General features: G+C 33.1%; 1 long non-coding RNA gene across 1 annotated transcript; it reads left to right on the top strand.

The window, feature by feature from the left end:
- The first annotated feature begins 5663 nt into the window (after positions 1–5663).
- Positions 5664–6182, top strand: LOC114406054. Its single transcript, XR_003665332.1, has 2 exons — positions 5664–5906; positions 6095–6182. It is a non-coding gene; the product is annotated as an uncharacterized LOC114406054 (long non-coding RNA).
- The last annotated feature ends 9351 nt before the right edge of the window (positions 6183–15533 follow it).

Raw genomic sequence — 15533 nt, 5'->3', positions numbered from 1 at the left:
TGGTCTTGAATCCTTGCCATGTAGCATGCAATGACTCCCTCTACCACTAAGATATTGCGATTTATTTGTTTATTAGGTTCAGTTCATTTATATTTATAACTTATGAAGGATAAATCATTTATGTGCAAGCTATTTAAAATTGTGTGTCTCTAAGTTATGCTGAACATGCAATATTATGTTAAATACTGGTATGCATTAGATTTGATCCTTTAAAGTTTATTACATGTTGAATGGATATACGTGCAATGTTATTTTGAATTGGTATACGTGTAATTTGTATGATTTAATATTGAGCACGTTTGCATTATTAAGTATGTTATGCAAATATTATTTTTGAATGTTAAGTGATTAATATAATTTTATTAAATTAGAGAATAGCCACAACATCTTTAATTGAGTAAAATTATATGCTAAATTTATAATCACATTAGAAATATTAATTGTGATTAATCATATGTAATGTGATGAAATCTACCCACAGAAATTTTGTTGTATTTGTATGATTAATTAGGATAAAATATTAGATTATATTTCTTAATTTACCCACAGGAATTAAGGAAAAGAACATGATTTAATAGTTTTATCATAAAGTTGCATGATGAATCTAATTGAGTAGGACTTTAGCCCACAGGCAAGTTTTGTGTCACTAGATTCATATATTGAGACATGATTTGCATTGGCAAAACATGACATTTGTTTAGTCTCAAATTTTCTTAATGAGCATGTGTGTTTGTTTGCAGTTTCACAATCAATGAATATTTCTTGTGACCTTCCCATATTGAAAGGTGATAATTATAAGGTTTGAAAGGAAATAATTCTCCTTCATTTGGGCTGGATGGATATTGACTATGCTATAAGGAAGGATGGGCCACCGGCTATTACTGAAACTAGCGAACCTGATGTTGTTGACCTTTATGAAAAGTGGGAGAGATCTAATCGTCTCTCCGTTATGTTCATAAAAACCAATATATCCGCTAGTATCCGGGGTTCAGTTGACCAACATGATAAGGTCAGCGATTTGTTGAAAGCCATTGATGAATAGTTTATGACCTCTGAGAAGTCGCTTGCTAGCACACTCATTATGCAATTCTCTTCCATTAAGCTTACTGGAACGAGAGGTGTGCGTGAACATATCATGCGCTTAAGGGACATAGTGGCTCAGTTGAAAACCCTGAAAGTTACCATGTCTGAATCCTTCCTAGTACATTTCATTTTGTGCACCCTACCTCAACAGTATACACCCTTCAAAATCTCCTATAACACACATAAGGATAAATAGTCTATTAATGAATTGATGACCATGTGTGTTCAAGAAAAGGAGAGATTGATAATGGAAGAGGGTGAGAAGGTAAATTTGACTACTTCTACTTCTGGAAAGGATAGGAAGAAGTTTGTAGGCACCAATAAAGAAAGGATTCCGACTCAACCAACAATTAAAAAGGAGTCAAAGTGTTTCTTCTGTAAAAAGAAAGGACACATGAAGAAGGACTGCCCCAAATTTAAAAGTTGGTTTGAGAAGAAAGGTACACTATTTACTTTCGTTTGTTATGAATCTAATATGATTAATGTGAATCATAATACAAGGTGGATTGACTCTGGTTCTACAATCCATGTTTCTAATAACCTGCAGGGTATGGAAAGCCTAAGGAAGCCAGTGGGAAGTGAGTAGTGCATCTACTCAGGGAGTAGGATGAGCTCGCATGTAGAGGCCATTGGAACGTGCGTCTTAGTTTTAAGTAGTGGCTTTAAATTGCATTTGGAGAAAGTTTTTTTATGTTCCTAGTTTTTGTAAAAACTTAATTTCTGTTTCTAAACTTGCACCTTTGGGATTTTATTTTAATTTTATAGCCTTTGGTTTTAATTTACTAAATAAATATGAAATTATTGGTTGTGGTCAATTGTTTAATGGTCTTTATTTGATTGAATTGAAAAGCGACACTACTTCTATGTACGTTTCTATTGGGTTAAAACAATGTATTATGAATGAAGAATCCTCTATGTTGTGGCACCGGAGATTAGGACATATCTCTATTGAGAGAATCAAGCGATTAGTAAATGAAGGAGTACTTAGTACTTTGGATTTCACTGATTTTGATACTTGTGTAGATTGCATTAAGGGTAAGCAAACTAATAAGTCTAAAAAGGGTGCAAAGAGGAGTTCTAATTTATTAGAAATCATACATACAGACATATGTTGTCCAGACATGGATGCAAATAGTCCGAAATACTTCATAACCTTTATAGATGATTATTCACGATATATGTATCTCTACTTACTTCATTCTAAGAATGAAGCTTTAGATGCCTTTAAAGTTTTTAAGGCTGAAGTTGAGAAACAATGTGGAAAACAAATTAAGAACGTGAGATCAGATAGAGGTGGGGAGTATTATGGTAGATACACAGAGGATAGACAAGCACCAGGTTCATTTGCGAAATTTCTTCAAGAACATGGGATTGTTGCCCAATACATTATGCCTGGTTCTCCGGATCAGAATGGTGTGGCAGAATGAAGAAATCGAACCTTATTAGACATGGTGAGAAGCATGAGGAGTAATGTAAAGCTTCCTCAATTTTTGTGGATTGATGCACGTAAGACGACTGTGTATATATTAAACTGAGTTCCAACCAAGGTTGTCTCAAAGACACCTTTTTGAGTTATTCAAGGGTTGGAAACCAAGTTTGCGACATATACGCATTTGGGGATGCCCGTCTGAAGTAAGAATTTATAATCCACAAGAGAAGAAACTAGACCCTAGGACTATTACTGGTATTTCATTGGATATGCTGAAAAGTCTAAATGGTATAGGTTCTATTGTCCATCCCAGAACACTAGGATTGTGGAATCAAGGAATGCAAAGTTTCTTGAAAATGACTTGATCAGTGGGAGTGATCAATTTCAGAACATTTCTTCTGAAAGGGATCACTATGAAGCAGAACCTTCTGGGACAAGTAATAGGTTGGTAGTCATTCCTACCCCTCAAGTTAAAATGGGTGTTAGACAACTAGTTATTGAAGTACCACAAGCTGTTGAAAGTGATCATGTAGATCAAGTTGTTTGTGAGGAACAACATGATGATATTGAACAAACTGGTGAAGAACTAGTTGAACAAGTTCCTCAGCAAGATGACCAAACAACATTAAGAAGATCTACTAGAGTAAAAAAGACAACAATTCCTAGTGATTTTGTAGTGTACCTACAAGAATCAAACTACAACATTGGAGCCAAAAATGATCCTGAGACGTTTTCACAAGCCATGAGTTCTAAGGAATCAAATTTTTGGTATAATGCTATGAGGGATGAGATGGATTCTATGGCATCTAACCAAGTTTGGGATCTCGTTGAGTTGCCTGTTGGTGTAAAAGCCATCGGATGTAGATGGGTCTTCAAAACAAAGAAAGACTCAGAAGGCAACATTGAGAGACATAAGGCAAAACTTGTTGCTAAAGGATTCATTCAAAGAGAAGGAATCAATTACAGAGAGACCTTTTTCCCCTGTATCTAAGAAAGACTTTCTTTGAGTAATTTTGGCATTAGTAGCTCATTTTGATCTTGAGCTGCATCAAATGGATGTGAAAACGGCGTTCCTGAATGGTGATCTAGAAGAAGAGGTTTACATGAAACAACCTGAGGGATTCTTATCTAGTATTTGTGAGCACTTAGTCTGCAAGCTTAATAAGTCCATCTATGGATTGAAACAAGCCTCCTGCCAGTGGTATTTAAAATATCATGAGGTCATTTCTTCATTCATCTTTGAAGAGAATGTCATGGATCACTGTATATACTAGAAGGTCAGTGGGAGTAAGATTTGTTTCCTTTTATTATACGTAGATGATATTCTGCTTGCGACTAATGATAAGGGTAATGCTATATGAGGTGAAACAATTTCTCTCAAAGAACTTTGATATGAAGGATATGGGAGAGGCATCTTATGTCATAGGAATAAAGATCCATAGAGAAAGATCTCGAGGCATTTTAGGCTTGTCTCAAGAAACCTATATCAACAAAGTTTTAGAGAGATTTAACATGAAAGATTGTTCACCAAGTGTAGCTCCCATTGTGAAGGGTGACAAACTCGCTTTGAGTCAGTGCCCTAAAAATGATTTTGAGCAGGAACACATGAAAAATATTCCATATGCTTCAGCAGTTGGAAGTCTTATGTATGCTCAGGTTTGCACTAGACCTAATATTGCGTTCGCTGTTGGAGTCTTGGGAAGATATCAAAGTAATCCAGGTATTGACCACTGGAAAGCTGCAAAGAAAGTGATGAGATATTTTCAAGGAACAAAGGATTACATGCTCATGTATAGACAAACTGATTGTCTGGAAGTGATTGGCTACTCCGACTCAGACTTTGCTGGTTGCGTTGATTCACGAAGATTAACATCAGGTTATATTTTTATGTTAGCCGGTGGAGCTGTATCTTGGAGAAGTGCCAAGCAAACCTTAACTGCTACTTCCACTATGGAGGCTGAGTTCGTTTCCTGTTTTGAAGCTACCTCGCATGGTGTATGGTTGAAGAGTTTCATGTTTGGCCTTAGAGTTATGGACTCTATTTCTAGGCCATTAAAGTTGTATTGTGACAACTTTGCTGCGGTGTTTATGGCTAAAAACAACAAAAGTGGAAGTCGAAGTAAGCACATCGACATCAAGTACTTAGCCATAAGAGAACGTGTTAAAGAAAAGAAAGTGTTCATTGAACACGTCAACACTAAGTTGATGATTGTTGATCCTTTAACTAAAGGCATGCCACCAAAGAATTTTAAGGATCATGTAGTACGAATGTGACTTGATTCCATGATGTAATTTCATTGTATGTACATTTATTATTTTCAATGAAACTCTTATTCTGTTAGATATTTTCTCATATGGTTTTGTGCACATATTTATTTATTTCGAGAAAAATCATTCGGTTTAGATATAGAATAAACATATGGTTTATTCATTAAGTTGAGAGCTAGTGTTGAGAGACTTGATATATTGTGGTACATGGAAGATACTACTCATCATTAGAGGACATATCACCATGACTCATATATTATGTTTCTTGTTATGGTTGATGTTGAGTTAAATGGACCAAGTGGGAGAATGTTGGAAGCCCACGTTCACGTTCCACGTGCTTCTATTTTTCTTTTATTATTTTTTTGGAAAATTTTGTTATTTCTGAATCTGGTCCATTTTCCATCCACATTCAACCCATATTTTTGTAACATATTTGCAACCACATTCAGTAACAAATCACGTACCCATCCTTTATCTCACGTACTGATAACTTCTATCTCACGTTCTGATAACAAGTTGAGCTCTGTGATGGACAGACTCTATAAATAGGATGGAGTGCTCTCAGTTTTGTATCACCAAACTCACTTCTCTAATAAAAAAAATACACCATCTATCCAGAGCGAGTAAGGGTCTGGAAGAACAAAATTGCCTTTCAGGTACGTGTGTGCGCCGCTTCGCATTCGATTTGCAATGGCTGGAGGTACGCTCTTAATATTTAATTTCCGCTGTTTGATCTGAATATGTCATTTAAATTGATTTGCATGTTTAGATCAGTATATGTATATTTTATAGAAACTGCACCTGTCAATGGATATGAATTGAACTTTGAACAAGATCTAAATGGAACTTCTGATTTAATTGGCTTGATACTGAATGCGAAAGAACTGGAAGAAAGGAAATCTTACATTAAAAGCTTTTGATGCAAAACATAAGAGGGGAGGTGGTGGTTTCATCAGTGTGGAAGGTTACCATGATGTTCTCAGAGATCAAACATTCAAACTTGCATAACAGAAGTTTGAGCACCTTAGCAGTACATGCTTCATTGTATGGAATGAGTTCTGGCAAGAGATTTTGAAATAAAAACAACTTGGAAAGTTTGAAGGAAGAATGACGTCTGATGGGTAAGGTCATTGATCTTTACCACTTTAAAGGAAATACTGAAGTATATGTATTTATGTAAGTCAAATAAATTTCAGAAGTGAAAGTCAACTACAATAGTCTGGTTCAGTTTAATAATGACCATGATTTTTTTTTTCTTTTTGCACTACTCAAATGCCATAACCTTCTTATATTTCGTTTTTTTTTCCTTCTCAGGATGCAAAACTTCTAACCAGCTGAACATTTCAACATTGTACATTTTTATGGTAGCAAAATAGTAAGCATCAAGCAATGTTCTGATTTATGATTTGGCAAACATCCGTATTTACCACTTTTCTTAAAACAGTTTAAAAAATTACTATATATTTTGTTTGTAATTGCGGGATGGAGATTGAATCTCATATATATGGAATGTGTCCATCCTACTTCAATTGAGAAATACATTAATGTACTGATGCTTTAACACATTCTCTTCATAGTTGAATACAATCAGACTTCTGCAATAAAAAAAGACATCTCTGAATATTTTGTCTTTCTCACAAATATTTCTATCAAAAACTTCTCTTGCCATTTTCTCCTGGGTTGGATCATTTGGATCTGCAATATGTAGTTCACAGTGTTTCAGTCACATGCTAGAGATGCTTTGAAGCAAAATTACATCAGTAGATGCATAATAATGCAAATACATATTGTGGAAAATATTATTGTCAGGAAAACTGTTAAGTAAAGCACAAAAAGCTCATACGTTTATGTGTGTAAAGCTGATCTTCCAGGGCAAAAGGAGGAGGAAGAGAGGGCATGGTCTGATGATGGCGGAGTGCTTTGGATAAGGGGAGAGGGGAAAGACGAAGAACTCAACAGAATAAGATTGATCCATGGCATTGTCAGGAGCATAGTACAGCCCTTAAGCCATGTTCTCAGTTCTTCGACCTCAGCCACCATCTTCTCCGACCACCACCTTCTCCGATACCCACCCACCATCTTTGTCGAAGTTTTGTTGTCGTCGTGGTTACTCATTGTTCTCAGTTCTCCCCATTGTCAACCTCCTTCGTTCTGGTTTTGCCTCCCTTGCCATCGACAACACCACCATGTGTGACCAAAACATCTCCTTGCATGAACACCAATCTTTCCAGATTCCATGTTTCCATTTTTGCCCTTTTCTTCTCTCTCTTTATTCCAACTCCGGCATGTCCTTCCTCTTTCTCGTTTCAGTTTTCGACATCGTCACTCACTCACACCTACGTATGGAGTACTTTCCTTGAATTCATAGACCTCCCTCACTGGGGACAAATACATGAGAAACACACTTATGTTGGGAACACGAAAAAAACAAACCACAAAATTCATATATGTGGGAAGTGGATCCTCTCCACCGTTCCTTCTCTCCAGCAACAATATCAATCATTGGATTTAGTTATATGTCAATAAAAAATTGTATCCATCCAATGAAGTGTTGCCAACACATTAAAATTTTTTAATGTATAGTACTTTTATCCGCTAGATAATGCAGAAAAATTGATAAATTAAAAAATAAAAAGTCCATGTACAATAGTAAATTTAACAACCCAATCAGAAAACCAAATAAAAAATTACATATTCACCGTATTTTATTTTATAATTATACATTAGTGAAAATCCAATCAGAAAAATAATGGATTCTAGTAATTCAGCTTAAGCATTGGAATATAAAAAGGGAATCCCTTTCCTCATGACACTTATGTTTTTAGATAAATTTTTTTTAATTAAATTGATTATGTTTTTAGAATTGATTTTCAACTATTTTTTTTAGGTTTTTTAGAAATTAGGTTTTATTAGTTGAACTCCTAAGTTAATTTTTTTAATTTGTCTTTGATCATGTAAATGTTTTTAATTGAGTCCTTAAGTTTCTTAAGACTATCGTAAGTTGTAATTTCTTGTATTTTCAAGATGCTAAAAACTAATTCCAAGATCTAGTTTTTTAGTTTAGGGATAGGAATCCACCCATTTATTTACTTTTAATTTTTTACCCCCTGTGCATCTTATTTTCTAGTTAATTTACTTTTCTTTCCAAGTTAACTTTTACTGGATTACAAGTGTACACTTTTGTTTTCAGGTTGTTTTTTGTTGATTGTATTTACTTCTCTTCATGTTCAATGTTGTCTCCTTTCATCAATTATTTTTAATTGAAAATATTTAAATGTGAATTATTTTATAAATTTTTTAGTATTGATTTTATCAGTTTCCAATTTATTTATTTATTATTGATTTTATGTATGAAAAACAAACATTATGTATGAAATATTTGTTAGTTATTAGTAAGATTAATAACATTTTAAATTAGATTAGATTTAAAAAAACAAATATTAGATTATATTGCTATGACAAAAAACATGACAATCCGTTTAATTAGTGTTTTGGCCATAGGGATCACATATCCATATGGTAATTTTTAAAATTTTTTTAAACTAGTGTTATGTTTGGTAAAAAAAAAATTGCAGTTATTCTTTTAATATTTTATTTTATTTTTTGTGATTTTGTTAAAAAAAATTAGTGTAGTTATTTTTTAGTGTATGAACCATACGAATCAGTGTGGTTTTTTTTTTAATTGAAAATAATATAGTGTAGACACCTTGCAGACCTTATGGATTGTTGACCAAAATTTCAAATATACTTCAGAATTGATGAAGCAAGAAACAGGACATTCAGGTTCTGCTCCACCGGCATCACAGTTAAGCACCCTCAACGAGGAACTGGAAATGATTCTTGCAACTCAGCCTAGTAAGAATGTTTACCTTTCATATTGATACGTTTATTCACACATGTGACATGTCTGTAGTTAATTAGCTTTGACAATTGCTAAGAATGGTTTCTTTTGAATACATGTTGAGTTAATAGATTAATAATTCTACCAATTGCTAAGAATGAATTGGCGTTCATCATGACTGCTAATTGAATATCAATTTTGTTATATCATGTTTGAATGTTAATTATGTCATAATTAACAAATGAAGAGCACAGACAATGCTGTTAAATGGCTAAGATCATGTTGAAGGTCTCGGTTCCACCAAATACTATTTTAAATACTATTAACGTCAAGGATCAAATCATCTTCATTTTGATTTAATTAACATATCATTATTTTGTTATTTTGTGCAACTAACCAACCAACCAACCTTATTTTGTTATATCAAATGTAGATTTACGGTGAAGTTAGTATGTCATTTATTGTGAGGTATTTTTTGTGAGGTGGAAAGACGTACTTGACCGTTTATTGACAAGAATTGAAATTTCCATACCATTGTCTACAACCAAGATTTGGATAAATCAATCATTGCAGCAGGGTGGACAACACTAAGATTTTTATCACCTGACTGAAGATCATCAAGTCTCGTTAACTCATTATGGTAAGAGTGTATTCTTTCTCACCATATTCAAGAACAGTAGCATGCTAAAGTCATTCCCAAGATGACACTTATTATACCATCAAGTGCCAAATTTTGTCACTTTCAAGGTGTATCTCACTTCACACAAAGTTACTTGCAGCAGACTCATAAGCATTTTTCCAATTTAGTTGCCAACAATTTTTTATCTTCCAAGTTTTAAATTTCATAAATTGCTGACATAACATTATTCTTAATATCGGGATGTTCTAAGCACCATGTATTATTTTCTTAAAGACAAAGGTTGAAATCATTTGCATTTGGAGGACGTTGCAGAATGTCCTTGAAAGTTGGCATGGAAGTTGTCTTTGAATTCCTTGATCCAACCATTATGCTTCGAAACCAACCTTAACAGAAGAAACTTACACTAACTGATCGAGATTTTACAGGAAAAAATGACACTGTAGAAATGAAAAACTCGTCCTGCGATATTTTCAGTGTTTATGGAATTTGTTGGGTGCCCCAGCAAAAAATGCTGGTTACCCCATGACTTTTCCTAAAATAAATTGTAATGATGCTATAAATAATAGGCAAAATTCTGATGGGTAAGACCGTTTTACATATAATATATAGATATAGATAGATTAGTGTTATTACTTACTAATTTTAGTGTTTCATTTAATTACTTAATTATTACTAGTTATATTTTGAAGGTTTATATCATATTTAGTGAATAATTTATTTATTTTTGCCCTTTATATTTTTCTACTTCTATTACAAATCAATAGTAGTAGTGCCTTAAGGCTCATTTGCTTAAATGACTCTCATACTCTAATCTTTAGCATTCTTTTAAAAAGTTTCACAATAGTAGTATGGATTTATATTGGTTTATATTTGTAGCTTGTTGGTTGGGTAAAATATAGTTTTGACTTTAGGTATCTTATTGGAAGTAGAATTATAGAATAGACAACTAACTTATTTTTTATCCTGGGAAAACGGTAGACTTTCTCAAATTCATCCTTTTGGTGGTTTTAACTGAATTATTGAAAATGATCCTGATATGAAAATGGCAGTGACAGAGAGAGAGAAGGAACAAATTGAACAATACCTGTGGAATATTAAAATTTACCTATAATAGTAGGTTACTTACCGGAAGAAAAAAATAATAAAAAATTAAAACAATTCATAAGATGAATAAAAATAAAAAGATAAATTATATTATAACGGAGAAAGCCAGAAAGGTTATAGCTAGGTTTATCAGGTTTGAGATTGAAGACAGTTTATCCTTGTTATCGGCATTCCAAATCTGCACTGTTGTAATGCACAACCTCCCCTTCACGGTCTCCAAGCACGCCCTTCACAATGATTTCTAAACCATCTTTTATCTCTCCCTTTTCTTTTAGTTTTCCCCATTCCCTATTCTCCTTTGTTCACAAACACAAACATACATACTACCCCAAATTCAAATCTCATATCAAGAAAGAACAACAAAATAACTCTAGCAACTCCATAACACAAATCAACAAAACAAACTAACCAGAATCCAACAAATAAAATAATACAAAAATGAAACCAATAAAAGAAGATTCCATGCTACTGATTTCTTCAATTTGTTAGATTTGCAGACATACAACATTTTTTTTATAAAAAGAAAAAGAATACGAAACATTATTCATTCGTTGTAGTTGACGAAGGTTGGAGAGGAGCATTATGATTTAATTAACATATCATTATTTTATTTTGTGTAACTAATCAACCTTATTTTGTTATATCAAATATAGATTTACGGTGAAGTTAATATGTCATTTAATGTGAGGTGGAAAGACGTACTTGACCGCTTATGACAGTATATTGACAAGGATAGAAATTTCCATACTTTTGTCTACAACCAAGATTTGGACAAACCAGCCATTGTAGTAGGATGAACAACAATAAGAGATTTTTATCACATGACCGGAGATCATCAAGTGTCGTTAACTCATTATGGTAAGAGTGTATTCTTTCTAACCATATTCAAGAATAGTAGTCTGCGACAGTAGCCAGCCAAAATCATTTCCAAGATGACACTCATTATACTATCAAGTGCCAAATTTTGTAACTTTCAAGGTGTATCTCACTTCGTACAAAGTTACCTACAACAGCCTGGTAAGCAACTTTCCAATTTAGTTGCCAACAATTTTTTATCTTCCAAGTTTTAAATTTCATAAATTGCTGACATAACATTATTCTTAATATCAGGGCGTTCTAAGCACTATCTATTATTTTTGTTGGAGATATACTTTTGTAACTGCATAATATTTTATTTTTCAATTTTTAAAATAGGATTTAGTAAATAAGTTGATTTCCTATATTTTAGGAGTAAGTCAGTTTTAATGGATTAGCCTAGTCAATAAGTGGTTCCTCTTATCTTTAAGGAGCAAGTTAGTTTTAATATTATGTTTTGCTAATATCTTGTTATCTAATTAGTTTATCTTTTGCTATTTATTGTATCGCTGCTGAGAACAATTTGAATTAGAATAGAATAATTCTATTTTCTCTGCATACGTATTGTCTCTCTTCTCTCCTCTGTTTTTTATAATTTCCTCCACAAAATCAACAATTGGTATCGAGAGCCTTATTCTTACGGGACCTCTACCATGGAAGGTGAAACAAGTTTTTCCCACATAACTCTTCCAATCTTTGATGGAGAGAATTATGATCTTTGGGAAGTGAAAATGCAATCCTACATGGAGTCTTTGGATTTATGGGATGTTGTGAAAGAGGATTATGAAATATATCCGCTGCCTGAAAATCCCACCACGGCCCAAATTAAAAATCACAAGGAAAGAAAGATGAAGAAGGCAAAGGCCAGGTCATGTTTGTTCACTGGTGTTTCACAAATGATATTCATCAGAATCATGACTCTTAAATCACCCAAAGCAATTTGGGATTATCTGAAAGAGGAATACACTAGAGATGATAGAATACGAAGCATGCAAGTGCTGAATTTAAGGAAGGAATTTGAGCTTCAAAGGATGCAAGAGTCAGAGACAATCAAAGAATACTCAAACAAATTGTTGGGTATTGCCAACAAGATAAAGTTGTTGGGAAGTGATTTTGCTGATTCAAGAATTGTAGAGAAAATTTTGGTAACGGTGCCGGAGAGGTATGAAGCATCTATAGCTTCATTGGAGAACACAAAGGATCTGTCGAAAATCACATTGGCAGAAGTGCTACATGCCCTGCAAGCTCAAGAGCAGCGAAGGTTGATGACGCAAGATCATGTTGTCGAAGATGCTTTGCCCGCCAAACATCATGAAGTTGATGAAAGCAAAAAGGATTTTTTCAAGAAGAATCAACCAGCAAGCAGGGAAAACAGTGCAAACAACCAAGGTAAGGATAAAAAGAAAAATTATCCACCTTGTCAGCATTGTGGCAAAAAAGGTCATGCACCTTTCAGATGTTGGAGGAGACCAGATGCAAAATGTAACAAGTGCAACCAGATAGGGCATGAAGCGGTGATCTGTGCCAACAAAAATCACCATGATGAGGGAGCTCAGATTGCTAATCAAGAAGAAGAGGACCAACTGTTTGTGGCCACATGCTTCTTGAGTAGTGAATCAAGTGAAAGTTGGTTGATTGATAGTGGTTGTACAAATCACATGACATATGATAAGACTCTATTCAAGGATTTGAAGCCAACTAATGTCTCAAAGGTCAGAATTGAGAATGGTGACTATATTCCTGTAAAAGGAAAAGGAACTGTTGCAATTTCAACGTGTTCAGGTATCAAATTAATATCAGATGTTCTTTATGTACCTAACATTGACCAAAACTTGCTAAGCGTAGGTCAGTTGATTAAAAAGGGATTTAAAGTGTCCTTTGAACATCAACATTGCTTTATCTATGAAAATTTTGGCCGGGAAGTTCTAAGGGTTAAAATGAAAGGTAAAAGCTTTTCATTTGATCCAGCAGAGGAGGAGCATACAACCTATTTCACTCAAGTCACACCCACGAAATTCAAGCACAAGAGACTTGATCATTGCCATCTTGAAAGAATGCTAAACATGAAAAAAGGAAATATGCAAAAGAAAATTTAAAGAAGTTTCAAATGGAGGAATGCAAATCTGTTAGCACACCAATGAATCAAAAGGAGAAGTTCAGCAAGGAAGAAGGTGTTGATAATATTGATGAAGGATATTATGGGAGTTTGATTGGATGTCTAATGTATCTTACTACAACAAGGCCAAACATTCTATTTGCTCAAAAGAACAAAACTGGAATTTTTGTTGACAATCAAGTAGCCATTGCTACTGCAAACAATCCCGTGTGTCATGGGAAAACTAAACATTTCAACATCAAGTTCTATTATTTGATAAAGATGCAACAAAGTGGTGAAGTGAACTTAATTTATTGTAAGTCTAAAGATCAACTGGCTGACATGTTTACAAAGTCACTACCTATTAACAAACTTGAACCCAAAGAATTGGAGTTTGCAGTTCCAAAAGCAAGGAGGAGTGTTGGAGATATACTTTTGTAACTGCATAATATTTTATTTTTCAGTTTTTAAAATAGGATTTAGTAAATAAGTTGATTTCCTATATTTTAGGAGTAAGTCAGTTTTAATGGATTAGCCTAGTCAATAAGTGATTCCTCTTATCTTTAAGGAGCAAGTTAGTTTTAATATTCTGTTTTGCTAATATCTTGTTATCTAATTAGTTTATCTTTTGCTATTTATTCTATCGCTGCTGAGAACAATTTGAATTAGAATAGAATAATTCTATTTCCTCTGCATACGTATTGTCTCTCTTCTCTCCTCTTTTTTTTTATAATTTCCTCCACAAAACCAACAATTTTCTTAAAGATAAAGGTTGGACTCATTTGCATTTGTAGGACGTTGCAAAATGTCCTTGAATGTTGGCATGGAAATTGTCTTTGAATTCCTTGATCCAACCATTAACCATGTTTTATTTTGGTCATGTTTATGAACATTATTACGACTTTGAACATTATTATGACTTGGAACATTATTCCTTTTAATTATTAGGAATTCCCTAAATGTGCTTTTGCTACAAACAATTTGTCTAATATTATCCCTTTGTTAGTTATCAATTTCTTATATAATAGTTGTTTTATTATGTGTTGATCATAAATTTTTTGCGATGTTGAAGTAACATTGAGCGACAAACAGTATCTTTTAGTAATTAATTTGGTCATGTTTATGAATTAAATTATTTTTAATTAATCACTAAGTTAAAATTTAAGCAATCTAATGCTAGTTTTAGTAATTTAAAAAAAGTTTATATATATTATAAATTTTTTAACAATCTATTTAATAAATACATTTGTTTATACCACTATAAAATAATATCACAAAATCAACATTTTTGTTTATACCACAATAATATCACAAAATCAATATTTTTATAATTGCTAAAATTATTTTAAAAAAAATTCACACAATTGCTAAAATTATTACAAAAAAAAGTTATTACAAAAAAATTATTTTTAAAATATTCAAAATTTTAAATAAATTTTACGAACCTACATATCACCAATCTGTATGCCCATACGGATTGACAATCCGTAGATTCTTTAAATTTTGTTTTCACGTAACTTCTTTTCCGGCAACAAAAATTGACCAAAATTTACCGTATACTCCTGAACAATGCACATACATCACCAGAGAACAAATACACTTGGAAACCAACCTTAAGAAAGAAACTTACACTAAGTGACCGAGATTTTACAGGAAAAAATGATATTACAGAAATGAAAAACTCATCCTGCTATTTATAACCGGTATTTTTAGTATTTATGGAAGTTGTTGAGTGCCCCTGCTAAAAATGATGGGTGCCCCAAGACTTTCCCTAAAATAAATTGTAATGATGCTATAAATAATAGGCAACATTCTGATGGGTAAGACCGTTTTACATATAATATATAGATAGATTAGTGTTATTACTTATTAATTTTAGTGTTTTATTTAATTAATTAATTATTACTAGTTATATTTTTAAGGAATTCGAAGACAATTTCCATGCCAACTTTCAAGGATATTCTGCAATCTCCTCCAAATGCAAATGAGTTCAATCTTTGTCTTTAAGAAAATAATACATGGTGCTTAGAACGTCCTGATATTAAGAATAATGTTATGTCAGCAATTTATGAAATTTAAAACTTGGAAGATAAAAAATTATTGACAACTAAATTGGAAAGTTGCAGGTAACTTTGTGTGAAGTGAGCTACACATTGGAAATGACAGAATTTGGCACTTGATGGTATAATGAGTGTCATCAAAAATGATTTTGGTAGGC

This window comes from Glycine soja, chromosome 3 (genome assembly GCF_004193775.1).
Source record: "Glycine soja cultivar W05 chromosome 3, ASM419377v2, whole genome shotgun sequence".
In the NCBI taxonomy this organism is placed as follows: domain Eukaryota; kingdom Viridiplantae; phylum Streptophyta; class Magnoliopsida; order Fabales; family Fabaceae; genus Glycine; species Glycine soja.
The sequence above is the reverse complement of the archived record's forward strand: the minus strand, read 5'-3'. Positions and strand labels throughout refer to the sequence as shown.